This window comes from Entelurus aequoreus, linkage group LG17 (assembly GCF_033978785.1).
Source record: "Entelurus aequoreus isolate RoL-2023_Sb linkage group LG17, RoL_Eaeq_v1.1, whole genome shotgun sequence".
Classification (NCBI taxonomy): Eukaryota; Metazoa; Chordata; class Actinopteri; order Syngnathiformes; family Syngnathidae; genus Entelurus; species Entelurus aequoreus.
The window spans coordinates 588,206-602,377 of NC_084747.1; positions in this window are offsets into that span (position 1 = coordinate 588,206).

A 14,172-nucleotide genomic window follows, 5' to 3' on the forward strand; every position below is an offset into this window, starting at 1 on the left:
TTTTATTATAATGTGTTTATTATGTTTTATCATAATGTGTTTATTATAATGTTTTATTATAATGTGTTTATTATAATGTTTTATTATAATGTTTTATTATAATGTGTTTATTGTAATGTGTTTATTATAATGTTTTATTATAATGTGTTTATTATAATGTGTTTATTATAATGTTTTCTTATAATGTTTTATTCTAATGTGTTTATTATAATGTTTTATTATTTGTTTTTATTAAAAATGTGTTTATTATAATGTTTTTTATAATGTTTTTATTATGTTTTATTATAATGTTTTTTTAAATGTGTTTATTATAATGTTTTTACTATAATGATTTAATTATAATGTTTTTATTATGATGTGTTTATTGTAATGTTTTTACTATAATGTTTTATTATGATGTTTTTATTATAATGTTTTAATTATAATGTTTTGTTACAATGTGTTTTTTTGTAATGTTTTATTATAATGATTTAATTATAATGTTTTTATTATAATGTTTTTATTACAATGTGTTTATTATAATGTTTTTATTACAATGTGTTTATTTTTATGTTTTTATTAGAATGTTTTATCATAATGTGTTTATTATAATGTTTTATTATCGTGTTTTATTATTATGTTTTTATTATAATGTTTTATTATGATGTGTTTGATGGGTTCTACTTTTCTACCTTCAGGTACTCAAAGCGCTTTTGACACTTTTTCCACATTCACCCATTCACACACACATTCACACATACATTCACACACACATTCACACACACATTCACACATACATTCACACACACATTCACACACACATTCACACACACATTCACACACACATTCACACATACATTCACACACACATTCACACACACATTCACACACACACATTCACACATACATTCACACACACATTCACACACACATTCACACACACATTCACACATACATTCACACACACATTCACACACACATTCACACACACATTCACACACACATTCACACACACATTCACACACACACATTCACACATACATTCACACACACACTCACACACACATTCACACACACACATTCACACATACATTCACACACACATTCACACACACATTCACACACACATTCACACACACATTCACACACACATTCACACATACATTCACACACACACATTCACACATACATTCACACACACATTCACACACACATTCACACATACATTCACACATACATTCACACTCACATTCACACACACATTCACACACACATTCACACACACACATTCACACATACACTCACACTCACATTCACACACACACACACACACACACACACACACACACACACACACACACACACACACACACACACACACACACACACACACACACACACACACACACACACACACACAGCAATGACATTTAGTGACCTCATGCTTGTGTCATGGCCTCATGTGCGTGCCCCAGACCCTCCTTTGTTACGTCCTAATACTTTGTTGTCCTATGTTGTCCTATGTTGTGCTATGTTGTCCTATGTTGTCCTATGTTGTGGTCCTATGTTGTCCTATGTTGTCCTATGTTGTGCTATGTTGTCCTATGTTGTCCCATGTTGTCCTATGTTGTCCTATGTTGTGCTATGTTGTCCTATGTTGTGCTATGTTGTCCTATGTTGTCCTATGTTGTCCTATGTTGTCCTATGTTGTGGTCCTATGTTGTGCTATGTTGTGCTATGTTGTGCTGTTGTCCTATGTTGTCCTATGTTGTCCTATGTTGTGGTCCTATGTTGTGCTATGTTGTGCTATGTTGTGCTATGTTGTCCTATGTTGTCCTATGTTGTGGTCCTATGTTGTCCTATGTTGTCCTATGTTGTGGTCCTATGTTGTGCTATGTTGTGCTATGTTGTGCTATGTTGTCCTATGTTGTGGTCCTATGTTGTCCTATGTTGTCCTATGTTGTGGTCTTATTAAAGTAGCAATGATTGTCACACACACACTAGGTGTGGTGAGATTATTCCCTGCATGTGACTCATCACCCTCAACCCCTGGGAGGTGAGGGGAGCAGTGAGCAGCAGCGGTGGCCGCGCCCGGGAATAATTTTTGGTGATTTAACCCCCAATTCCAAGCCTTGATGCTGAGTGCCAAGCAGGGAGGTAATGGCTCCCATTTTTATAGTCTTTGGTATGACTCGGCCGGGGTTTGGACTCACAACCTACCCATCTCAGGGCGGACACTCTAACCTTATGTCATCCTATGTGGTGGTCCTTTGTGGTGGTCCTATGTGGTGGTCCTATGTGGTAGTCTTATGTGGTGGTCCTTTGTGGTGGTCCTATGTGGTGGTCCTATGTGGTGGTCCTTTGTGGTGGTCCTATGTGGTGGTCCTATGTGGTGGTCCTATGTGGTAGTCTTATGTGGTGGTCCTATGTGGTGGTCCTATGTGGTGGTCCTTTGTGGTGGTCCTATGTGGTAGTCTTATGTGGTGGTCCTTTGTGGTGGTCCTATGTGGTGGTCCTATGTGGTGGTCCTTTGTGGTGGTCCTATGTGGTGGTCCTATGTGGTAGTCTTATGTGGTGGTCCTTTGTGGTGGTCCTATGTGGTGGTCCTTTGTGGTGGTCCTATGTGGTGGTCCTATGTGGTAGTCTTATGTGGTGGTCCTTTGTGGTGGTCCTATGTGGTGGTCCTATGTGGTGGTCCTTTGTGGTGGTCCTATGTGGTGGTCCTATGTGGTAGCCTTATGTGGTGGTCCTTTGTGGTGGTCCTATGTGGTGGTCCTATGTGGTGGTCCTTTGTGGTGGTCCTATGTGGTGGTCCTGTGTGGTGGTCCTATGTGGTAGTCTTATGTGGTGGTCCTATGTGGTGGTCCTGTGTGGTGGTCCTTTGTGGTGGTCCTATGTGGTGGTCCTATTTGGTGGTCCTTTGTGGTGGTCCTATGTGGTGGCCCTATGTGGTGGTCCTATGTGGTGGTCCTATGTGGTGGTCCTTTGTGGTGGTCCTATGTGGTGGTCCTATGTGGTGGTCTTATGTGGTGGTCCTATGTGGTGGTCCTATGTGGTGGCCCTTTGTGGTGGTCCTATGTGGTGGTCCTATGTGGTGGTCCTATGTGGTGGTCCTTTGTGGTGGTCCTATGTGGTAGTCTTATGTGGTGGTCCTTTGTGGTGGTCCTATGTGGTGGTCTTATGTGGTGGTCCTATGTGGTGGTCCTATGTGGTGGTCCTATGTGGTGGTCCTATGTGGTGGTCTTATGTGGTGGTCCTATGTGGTGGTCCTATGTGGTGGTCTTATGTGGTGGTCTTATGTGGTGGTCCTATGTGGTGGTCTTATGTGGTGGTCCTATGTGGTGGTCCTATGTGGTGGTCCTTTGTGGTGGTCCTATGTGGTGGTCCTATGTGGTGGTCTTATGTGGTGGTCCTATGTGGTGGTCCTATGTGGTGGCCCTTTGTGGTGGTCCTATGTGGTGGTCCTATGTGGTGGTCTTATGTGGTGGTCTTATGTGGTGGTCCTATGTGGTGGTCCTTTGTGGTGGTCCTATGTGGTGGTCCTATGTGATGTGGTCCTTTGTGGTGGTCCTATGTGGTGGTCCTATGTGGTGGTCCTTTGTGGTGGTCCTATGTGGTGGTCCTATGTGGTGGTCCTTTGTGGTGGTCCTTTGTGGTGGTCCTATGTGGTGGTCCTTTGTGGTGGTCCTATGTGGTGGTCTTATGTGGTGGTCCTATGTGGTGGTCCTATGTGGTGGTCCTTTGTGGTGGTCCTATGTGGTGGTCCTATGTGGTGGTCCTATGTGGTGGTCCTTTGTGGTGGTCCTATGTGGTGGTCCTATGTGGTGGTCTTATGTGGCGGTCCTATGTGGTGGTCCTATGTGGCGGTCCTATGTGGTGGTCCTATGTGGTGGTCCTATGCGGTGGTCCTATGCGGTGGTGCTTTGTGGTGCCCCATGTGGTGGTCCTATGTGGTGGTCCTATGTGGTAGTCTTATGTGGTGGTCCTATGTGGTGGTCCTATGTGGTGGTCCTATGCGGTGGTCCTATGTGGTGGTGTTATGTTTTGGTCCTATGTGGTGGTCCCATGTGGTGGTCCTATGTGGTGGTCCTATGTGGTGGTCCTATGCGGTGGTCCTTTGTGGTGGTCCTATGTGGTGGTCCTATGTGGTGGTCCTATATGGTAGTCTTATGTGGTGGTCCTATGTGGTGGTCCTATGTGGTGGTCTTATGTGGTGGTCCTATGTGGTGGTCTTATGTTTTGGTCCTATGTGGTGGTCCTATGTGGTGGTCCTATGTGGTGGTCTTATGTTTTGGTCCTATGTGGTGGTCTTATGTTTTGGTCCTATGTGGTGGTCCTATGTGGTGGTCCTATGTGGTGGTCTTATGTTTTGGTCCTATGTGGTGGTCCTATGTGGTGGTCCTATGTGGTGGTCTTATGTGGTGGTCCTATGTGGTGGTCTTATGTTTTGGTCCTATGTGGTGGTCCTATGTGGTGGTCTTATGTGGTGGTCCTATGTGGTGGTCCTATGTGGTGGTCCTATGTGGTGGTCTTATGTGGTGGTCCTATGTGGTGGTCTTATGTGGTGGTCCTATGTGGTGGCCTTACGTGGTGGTCCTATGTGGTGGTCCTATGTGGTGGTCCTATGTGGTGGTCTTATGTTTTGGTCCTATGTGGTGGTCCTATGTGGTGGTCCTATGTGGTGGTCTTATGTTTTGGTCCTATGTGGTGGTCCTATGTGGTGGTCCTATGTGGTGGTAGCACATATCCAACACTTTGGACGTATTCTCTCTGGAAGAGCTAGTGGGCAGCCTAGGACAAGGTCAGCTCTCTTGGTTGTTGCGTGTGTATGATTTATTGCTCATTTTCTTGTTGTGTGCTACTTTTGTAGCTGTGTGCAGACAGGAAGTGACATCATGTCTTGTACTGAAGTGACATCATGTCTTCTACTGCAGTGACATCATGTCTTGTACTGAAGTGACATCATGTCTTCTACGGAAGTGACATCATGTCTTGTACTGAAGTGACATCATGTCTACTACTGAAGTGACATGATGTATTCTACTGAAGTGACATCATGTCTTCTACTGAAGTGACATCATGTCTTGTACTGAAGTGACATCATGTCTTGTACTGAAGTGACATGATGTCTTCTACTGAAGTGACATCATGTCTTGTACTGAAGTGACATCATGTCTTCTACTGAAGTGACATCATGTCTTGTACTGAAGTGACATCATGTCTTCTACTGAAGTGACATGATGTCTTCTACTGAAGTGACATCATGTCTTCTACTGAAGTGACATGATGTCTTCTACTGAAGTGACATCATGTCTTGTACTGAAGTGACATCATGTCTTCTACTGAAGTGACATCATGTCATCTACTGAAGTGACATCATGTCTTGTACTGAAGTGACATCATGTCTTCTACTGAAGTGACATGATGTCTTCTAGTGAAGTGACATCATGTCTTGTACTGAAGTGACATCATGTCTTCTAGTGAAGTGACATCATGTCTTCTACTGAAGTGACATCATGTCTTCTAGTGAAGTGACATCATGTCTTCTACTGAAGTGACATCATGTCTTCTACTGAAGTGACATCATGTCTTCAACTGAAGTGACATCATGTCTACTACTGAAGTGACATCATGTCTTCAACTGAAGTGACATCATGTCTTCTACTGAAGTGACATCATGTCTACTACTGAAGTGACATCATGTCTTCTACTGAAGTGACATCATGTCTTCTACTGAAGTGACATCATGTCTTCAACTGAAGTGACATCATGTCTTCTACTGAAGTGACATCATGTCTTCAACTGAAGTGACATCATGTCTTCAACTGAAGTGACATCATGTCTACTACTGAAGTGACATCATGTCTTCTACTGAAGTGACATCATATCTTCTACTGAAGTGACATGATGTCTTCTACTGAAGTGACATCATGTCTTCTACTGAAGTGACATCATGTCTTCTACTGAAGTGACATGATGTCTTTTACTGAAGTGACATCATGTCTTCTACTGAAGTGACATCATGTCTTCTAGTGAAGTGACATCATGTCTTCTAGTGAAGTGACATCATGTCTTCTAGTGAAGTGACATCATGTCTTCTAGTGAAGTGACATCATGTCTTGTACTTCCTGTGTGCTCTTCATGACTTTACAAGCAGGTCATTCAGTGGGGGTGAAGCAGGTCTACCGTGTCCTGCTGATCCTTCAGCTGCACTGCCCTCGGTCTGCCTCCTGCTGGACTATGACATCATTACTGTCCATAGACAGGTGCTGAGCTATTTTGAACTACATTTACCCAGCATGCATCACTCAGTTGACCCCTGTGCTACCTGTCACCCCACACTCCAATGTCTGGCATGGTGTTGATGGCAAACACTTTGCTGCTGAGAGATTTATGTCACACCTGTTCCTCAGCCCCGCCCCCTGGGGGAGGAGCTCTGAGTACACTCTTCTCAAAAAAGGAAAAGTCTTCTTCAAAGTAGTTAAGTCAGCATCTAGAGATGCCACACCTGGCAGGTGGGAGGGATCGTCTTGGCTAATGCTCACTAACACAGCTTTACACACAACAATATTGGAGAGGAATATGTCTTTTGTGTATAGGGTATAGTCTAATGTCGTCCTATATTGTCTTCCTACGTATAGTCTAATGTCGTCCTATATTGTCATCCTACGTATAGTCTAATGTCGTCCTATATTGTCTTTCTACGTATAGTCTAATGTCGTCCTATATTGTCTTCCTACGTATAGTCTAATGTCGTCCTATATTGTCTTCCTACGTATAGTCTAATGTCGTCCTATATTGTCTTCCTACGTATAGTCTAATGTCGTCCTATATTGTCTTCCTACGTATAGTCTAATGTCGTCCTATATTGTCTTCCTACGTATAGTCTAATGTCGTCCTATATTGTCTTCCTACGTATAGTCTAATGTCGTCCAATATTGTCTTCCTACGTATAGTCTAATGTCGTCCTATATTGTCTTTCTACGTATAGTCTAATGTCGTCCTATATTGTCTTCCTACGTATAGTCTAATGTCGTCCTATATTGTCTTCCTATGTATAGTCTAATGTCGTCCTATATTGTCTTCCTACGTATACTCTAATTTCGTCCTATATTGTCTTCCTACGTATAGTCTAATGTCGTCCTATATTGTCTTCCTACGTATAGTCTAATGTCGTCCTATATTGTCTTCCTACGTATAGTCTAATGTCGTCCTATATTGTCTTTCTACGTATAGTCTAATGTCGTCCTATATTGTCTTCCTATGTATAGTCTAATGTCGTCCTATATTGTCTTCCTACGTATAGTCTAATGTCGTCCTATATTGTCTTCCTACGTATAGTCTAATGTCGTCCTATATTGTCTTCCTACGTATAGTCTAATGTCGTCCTATATTGTCTTCCTACGTATAGTCTAATGTCGTCCAATATTGTCTTCCTACGTATAGTCTAATGTCGTCCTATATTGTCTTCCTACGTATAGTCTAATGTCGTCCTATATTGTCTTCCTACGTATAGTCTAATGTCGTCCTATATTGTCTTTCTACGTATAGTCTAATGTCGTCCTATATTGTCTTCCTACGTATAGTCTAATGTCGTCCTATATTGTCTTCCTATGTATAGTCTAATGTCGTCCTATATTGTCTTCCTATGTATAGTCTAATGTCGTCCTATATTGTCTTCCTACGTATAGTCTAATGTCGTCCTATATTGTCTTCCTACGTATAGTCTAATGTCGTCCTATATTGTCTTCCTACGTATAGTCTAATGTCGTCCTATATTGTCTTCCTACGTATAGTCTAATGTCGTCCTATATTGTCTTCCTACGTATAGTCTAATGTCGTCCTATATTGTCTTCCTACGTATAGTCTAATGTCGTCCTATATTGTCTTCCTACGTATAGTCTAATGTCGTCCTATATTGTCTTCCTATGTATAGTCTAATGTCGTCCTATATTGTCTTCCTACGTATAGTCTAATGTCGTCCTATATTGTCTTCCTACGTATAGTCTAATGTCGTCCTATATTGTCTTCCTACGTATAGTCTAATGTCGTCCTATATTGGCTTCCTACGTATAGTCTAATGTCGTCCTATATTGTCTTCTTACGTATAGTCTAATGTCGTCCTATATTGTCTTCCTACGTATAGTCTAATGAATAGGTTGAGTTTGTAGATGATTGAGGTATGAGATGATTGAGGTATGAGTTAGTAGATGATTGAGGTATGAGTTAGTAGATGATTGAGGTATGAGTTCATAGATGATTGAGGTATGAGTTAGTAGATGATTGAGGTATGAGTTAGTAGATGATTGAGGTATGAGTTAGTAGATGATTGAGGTAGGAGTTAGTAGATGATTGAGGTATGAGTTCATAGATGATTGAGGTATGAGTTAGTAGATGATTGAGGTATGAGTCAGTAGATGATTGAGGTATGAGTTAGTAGATGATTGAGGTATGAGTTCATAGATGATTGAGGTATGAGTTAGTAGATGATTGAGGTATGAGTTAGTAGATGATTGAGGTATGAGTTAGTAGATGATTGAGGTATGAGTTAGTAGATGATTGAGGCATTAGTAAGTAGATGATTGAGGTATGAGTTAGTAGATGATTGAAGCATTAGTAAGTAGATGATTGAGGTATGAGTTAGTAGATGATTGAGGTATGAGTTAATAGATGATTGAGGCATTAGTAAGTAGATGATTGAGGTATGGGTTAGTAGATGATTGAGGTATGAGTTAGTAGATGATTGAGGTATGAGTTAGTAGATGATTGAGGTATGAGTTAGTAGATGATTGAGGCATTAGTAAGTAGATGATTGAGGTATGAGTTAGTAGATGATTGAGGTATGAGTTAGTAGATGATTGAGGTATGAGTTAGTAGATGATTGAGGTATGAGTTAGTAGATGATTGAGGCATTAGTAAGTAGATGATTGAGGTATGAGTTAGTAGATGTTTGAGGTATGAGTTAGTAGATGATTGAGGTATGAGTTAGTAGATGATTGAGGCATTAGTAAGTAGATGATTGAGGTATGAGTTAGTAGATGATTGAGGTATGAGTTCATAGATGATTGAGGTATGAGTTAGTAGATGATTGAGGTATGAGTTAGTAGATGATTGAGGTATGAGTAAGTAGATGATTGAGGTATGAGTTAGTAGATGATTGAGGCATTAGTAAGTAGATGATTGAGGTATGAGTTAGTAGATGTTTGAGGTATGAGTTAGTAGATGATTGAGGTATGAGTTAGTAGATGATTGAGGTATGAGTTAGTAGATGATTGAGGTATGAGTTAATAGATGATTGAGGTATGAGTTAGTAGATGATTGAGGTATGAGTTAGTAGATTATTGAGGTATGAGTTAGTAGATGATTGAGGTATGAGTTAGTAGATGATTGAGGCATTAGTAAGTAGATGATTGAGGTATGAGTTCAAAAATGATTGAGGTATGAGTTAGTAGATGATTGAGGTATGAGTTAGTAGATGATTGAGGCATTAATAAGTAGATGATTGAGGTATGAGTTAGTAGATGATTGAGGCATTAGTAAGTAGATGATTGAGGTATGAGTTAGTAGATGATTGAGGTATGAGTTAGTAGATGATTGAGGCATTAGTAAGTAGATGATTGAGGTATGAGTTAGTAGATGATTGAGGTATGAGTTAGTAGATGATTGAGGTATGAGTTAGTAGATGATTGAGGCATTAGTAAGTAGATGATTGAGGTATGAGTTAGTAGATGATTGAGGTAGGAGTTAGTAGATGATTGAGGTATGAGTTCATAGATGATTGAGGTATGAGTTAGTAGATGATTGAGGTATGAGTCAGTAGATGATTGAGGTATGAGTTAGTAGATGATTGAGGTATGAGTTCATAGATGATTTAGGTATGAGTTAGTAGATGATTGAGGTATGAGTTAGTAGATGATTGAGGTATGAGTTAGTAGATGATTGAGGTATGAGTTAGGAGATGATTGAGGCATTAGTAAGTAGATGATTGAGGTATGAGTTAGTAGATGATTGAAGCATTAGTAAGTAGATGATTGAGGTATGAGTTAGTAGATGATTGAGGTATGAGTTAATAGATGATTTAGGCATTAGTAAGTAGATGATTGAGGTATGGGTTAGTAGATGATTGAGGTATGAGTTAGTAGATGATTGAGGTATGAGTTAGTAGATGATTGAGGTATGAGTTAGTAGATGATTGAGGCATTAGTAAGTAGATGATTGAGGTATGAGTTAGTAGATGATTGAGGTATGAGTTAGTAGATGATTGAGGTATGAGTTAGTAGATGATTGAGGTATGAGTTAGTAGATGATTGAGGCATTAGTAAGTAGATGATTGAGGTATGAGTTAGTAGATGTTTGAGGTATGAGTTAGTAGATGATTGAGGTATGAGTTAGTAGATGATTGAGGCATTAGTAAGTAGATGATTGAGGTATGAGTTAGTAGATGATTGAGGTATGAGTTCATAGATGATTGAGGTATGAGTTAGTAGATGATTGAGGTATGAGTTAGTAGATGATTGAGGTATGAGTAAGTAGATGATTGAGGTATGAGTTAGTAGATGATTGAGGCATTAGTAAGTAGATGATTGAGGTATGAGTTAGTAGATGTTTGAGGTATGAGTTAGTAGATGATTGAGGTATGAGTTAGTAGATGATTGAGGTATGAGTTAGTAGATGATTGAGGTATGAGTTAGTAGATGATTGAGGTATGAGTTAATAGATGATTGAGGTATGAGTTAGTAGATGATTGAGGTATGAGTTAGTAGATTATTGAGGTATGAGTTAGTAGATGATTGAGGTATGAGTTAGTAGATGATTGAGGCATTAGTAAGTAGATGATTGAGGTATGAGTTCAAAAATGATTGAGGTATGAGTTAGTAGATGATTGAGGTATGAGTTAGTAGATGATTGAGGCATTAGTAAGTAGATGATTGAGGTATGAGTTAGTAGATGATTGAGGCATTAGTAAGTAGATGATTGAGGTATGAGTTAGTAGATGATTGAGGTATGAGTTAGTAGATGATTGAGGCATTAGTAAGTAGATGATTGAGGTATGAGTTAGTAGATGATTGAGGTATGAGTTAGTAGATGATTGAGGTATGAGTTAGTAGATGATTGAGGCATTAGTAAGTAGATGATTGAGGTATGAGTTAGTAGATGATTGAGGTATGAGTTAGTAGATGATTGAGGTATGAGTTAGTAGATGATTGAGGCATTAGTAAGTAGATGATTGAGGTATGAGTTAGTAGATGATTGAGGTATGAGTTAGTAGATGATTAAGGTATGAGTTAGTAGAAGATTGAGGTATGAGTTAGTAGATGATTGAGGTATGAGTTAGTAGATGATTGAGGTATGAGTTAGTAGATGATTGAGGTATGAGTTCATAGATGATTGAGGTATGAGTTAGTAGTTGATTGAGGTATGAGTTAGTAGATGATTGAGGTATGAGTTAGTAGATGATTGAGGTATGAGTTAGTAGATGATTGAGGTATAAGTTAGTAGATGATTGAGGTATGAGTTAGTAGATGATTGAGGCATTAGTAAGTAGATGATTGAGGTATGAGTTAGTAGATGATTGAGGTATGAGTTCATAGATGATTGAGGTATGAGTTAGTAGATGATTGAGGTATGAGTTAGTAGATGATTGAGGTATGAGTTAGTAGATGATTGAGGTATGAGTTAGTAGATGATTGAGGTATGAGTTAATAGATGATTGAGGTATGAGTTAGTAGATGATTGAGGTATGAGTTAGTAGATGATTGAGGTATGAGTTAATAGATGATTGAGGTATGAGTTAGTAGATGATTGAGGCATTAGTAAGTAGATGATTGAGGTATGAGTTCATAGATGATTGAGGTATGAGTTAGTAGATGATTGAGGTATGAGTTAATAGATGATTGAGGTATGAGTTAGTAGATGATTGAGGTATGAGTTAGTAGATGATTGAGGCATTAGTAAGTAGATGATTGAGGTATGAGTTAGTAGATAATTGAGGTATGAGTTAGTAGATGATTGAGGTATGAGTTAGTAGATGATTGAGGTATGAGTTAGTAGATGATTGAGGTATGAGTAAGTAGATGATTGAGGTATGAGTTAGTAGATGATTGAGGTATGAGTTAATAGATGATTGAGGTATGAGTTAGTAGATGATTGAGGCATTAGTAAGTAGATGATTGAGGTATGAGTTCATAGATGATTGAGGTATGAGTTAGTAGATGATTGAGGTATGAGTTAATAGATGATTGAGGTATGAGTTAGTAGATGATTGAGGTATGAGTTAGTAAATGATTGAGGCATTAGTAAGTAGATGATTGAGGTATGAGTTAGTAGATAATTGAGGTATGAGTTAGTAGATGATTGAGGTATGAGTTAGTAGATGATTGAGGTATGAGTTAGTAGATGATTGAGGTATGAGTAAGTAGACGATTGAGGTATGAGTCAGTAGATGATTGAGGTATGAGTTAGTAGATGATTGAGGCATTAGTAAGTAGATGATTGAGGTATGAGTTAGTAGATGTTTGAGGTATGAGTTAGTAGATGATTGAGGTATGAGTTAGTAAATGATTGAGGCATTAGTAAGTAGATGATTGAGGTATGAGTTAGTAGATGATTGAGGTATGAGTTCATAGATGATTGAGGTATGAGTTAGTAGATGATTGAGGTATGAGTTAGTAGATGATTGAGGAATGAGTAAGTAGATGATTGAGGTATGAGTTAGTAGATGATTGAGGCATTAGTAAGTAGATTATTGAGGTATGAGTTAGTAGATGTTTGAGGTATGAGTTAGTAGATGATTGAGGTATGAGTTAGTAGATGATTGAGGTATGAGTTAGTAGATGATTGAGGTATGAGTTGGTAGATGATTGAGGTATGAGTTAATAGATGATTGAGGTATGAGTTAGTAGATGATTGAGGTATGAGTTAGTAGATGATTGAGGTATGAGTTCATAGATAATTGAGGTATGAGTTAGTAGATGATTGAGGTATGAGTTAGTAGATGATTGAGGTATGAGTTCATAGATGATTGAGGTATGAGTTAGTAGATGATTGAGGCATTAGTAAGTAGATGATTGAGGTATGAGTTCATAGATGATTGAGGTATGAGTTAGTAGATGATTGAGGTATGAGTTAATAGATGATTGAGGTATGAGTTAGTAGATGATTGAGGTATGAGTTAGTAGATGATTGAGGTATGAGTTAGTAGATGATTGAGGCATTAGTAAGTAGATGATTGAGGTATGAGTTAGTAGATGATTGAAGCATTAGTAAGTAGATGATTGAGGTATGAGTTAGTAGATGATTGAGGTATGAGTTAATAGATGATTGAGGCATTAGTAAGTAGATGATTGAGGTATGAGTTAGTAGATGATTGAGGTATGAGTTAGTAGATGATTGAGGTATGAGTTAGTAGATGATTGAGGTATGAGTTAGTAGATAATTGAGGCATTAGTAAGTAGATGATTGAGGTATGAGTTAGTAGATGATTGAGGTATGAGTTAGTAGATGATTGAGGTATGAGTTAGTAGATGATTGAGGTATGAGTTAGTAGATGATTGAGGCATTAGTAAGTAGATGATTGAGGTATGAGTTAGTAGATGTTTGAGGTATGAGTTAGTAGATGATTGAGGTATGAGTTAGTAGATGATTGAGGCATTAGTAAGTAGATGATTGAGGTATGAGTTAGTAGATGATTGAGGTATGAGTTCATAGATGATTGAGGTATGAGTTAGTAGATGATTGAGGTATGAGTTAGTAGATGATTGAGGTATGAGTAAGTAGATGATTGAGGTATGAGTTAGTAGATGATTGAGGCATTTTTAAGTAGATGATTGAGGTATGAGTTAGTAGATGTTTGAGGTATGAGTTAGTAGATGATTGAGGTATGAGTTAGTAGATGATTGCGGTATGAGTTAGTAGATGATTGAGGTATGAGTTAGTAGATGATTGAGGTATGAGTTAATAGATGATTGAGGTATGAGTTAGTAGATGATTGAGGTATGAGTTAGTAGATTATTGAGGTATGAGTTAGTAGATGATTGAGGTATGAGTTAGTAGATGATTGAGGCATTAGTAAGTAGATGATTGAGGTATGAGTTCAAAAATGATTGAGGTATGAGTTAGTAGATGATTGAGGTATGAGTTAGTAGATGATTGAGGCATTAGTAAGTAGATGATTGAGGTATGAGTTAGTAGATG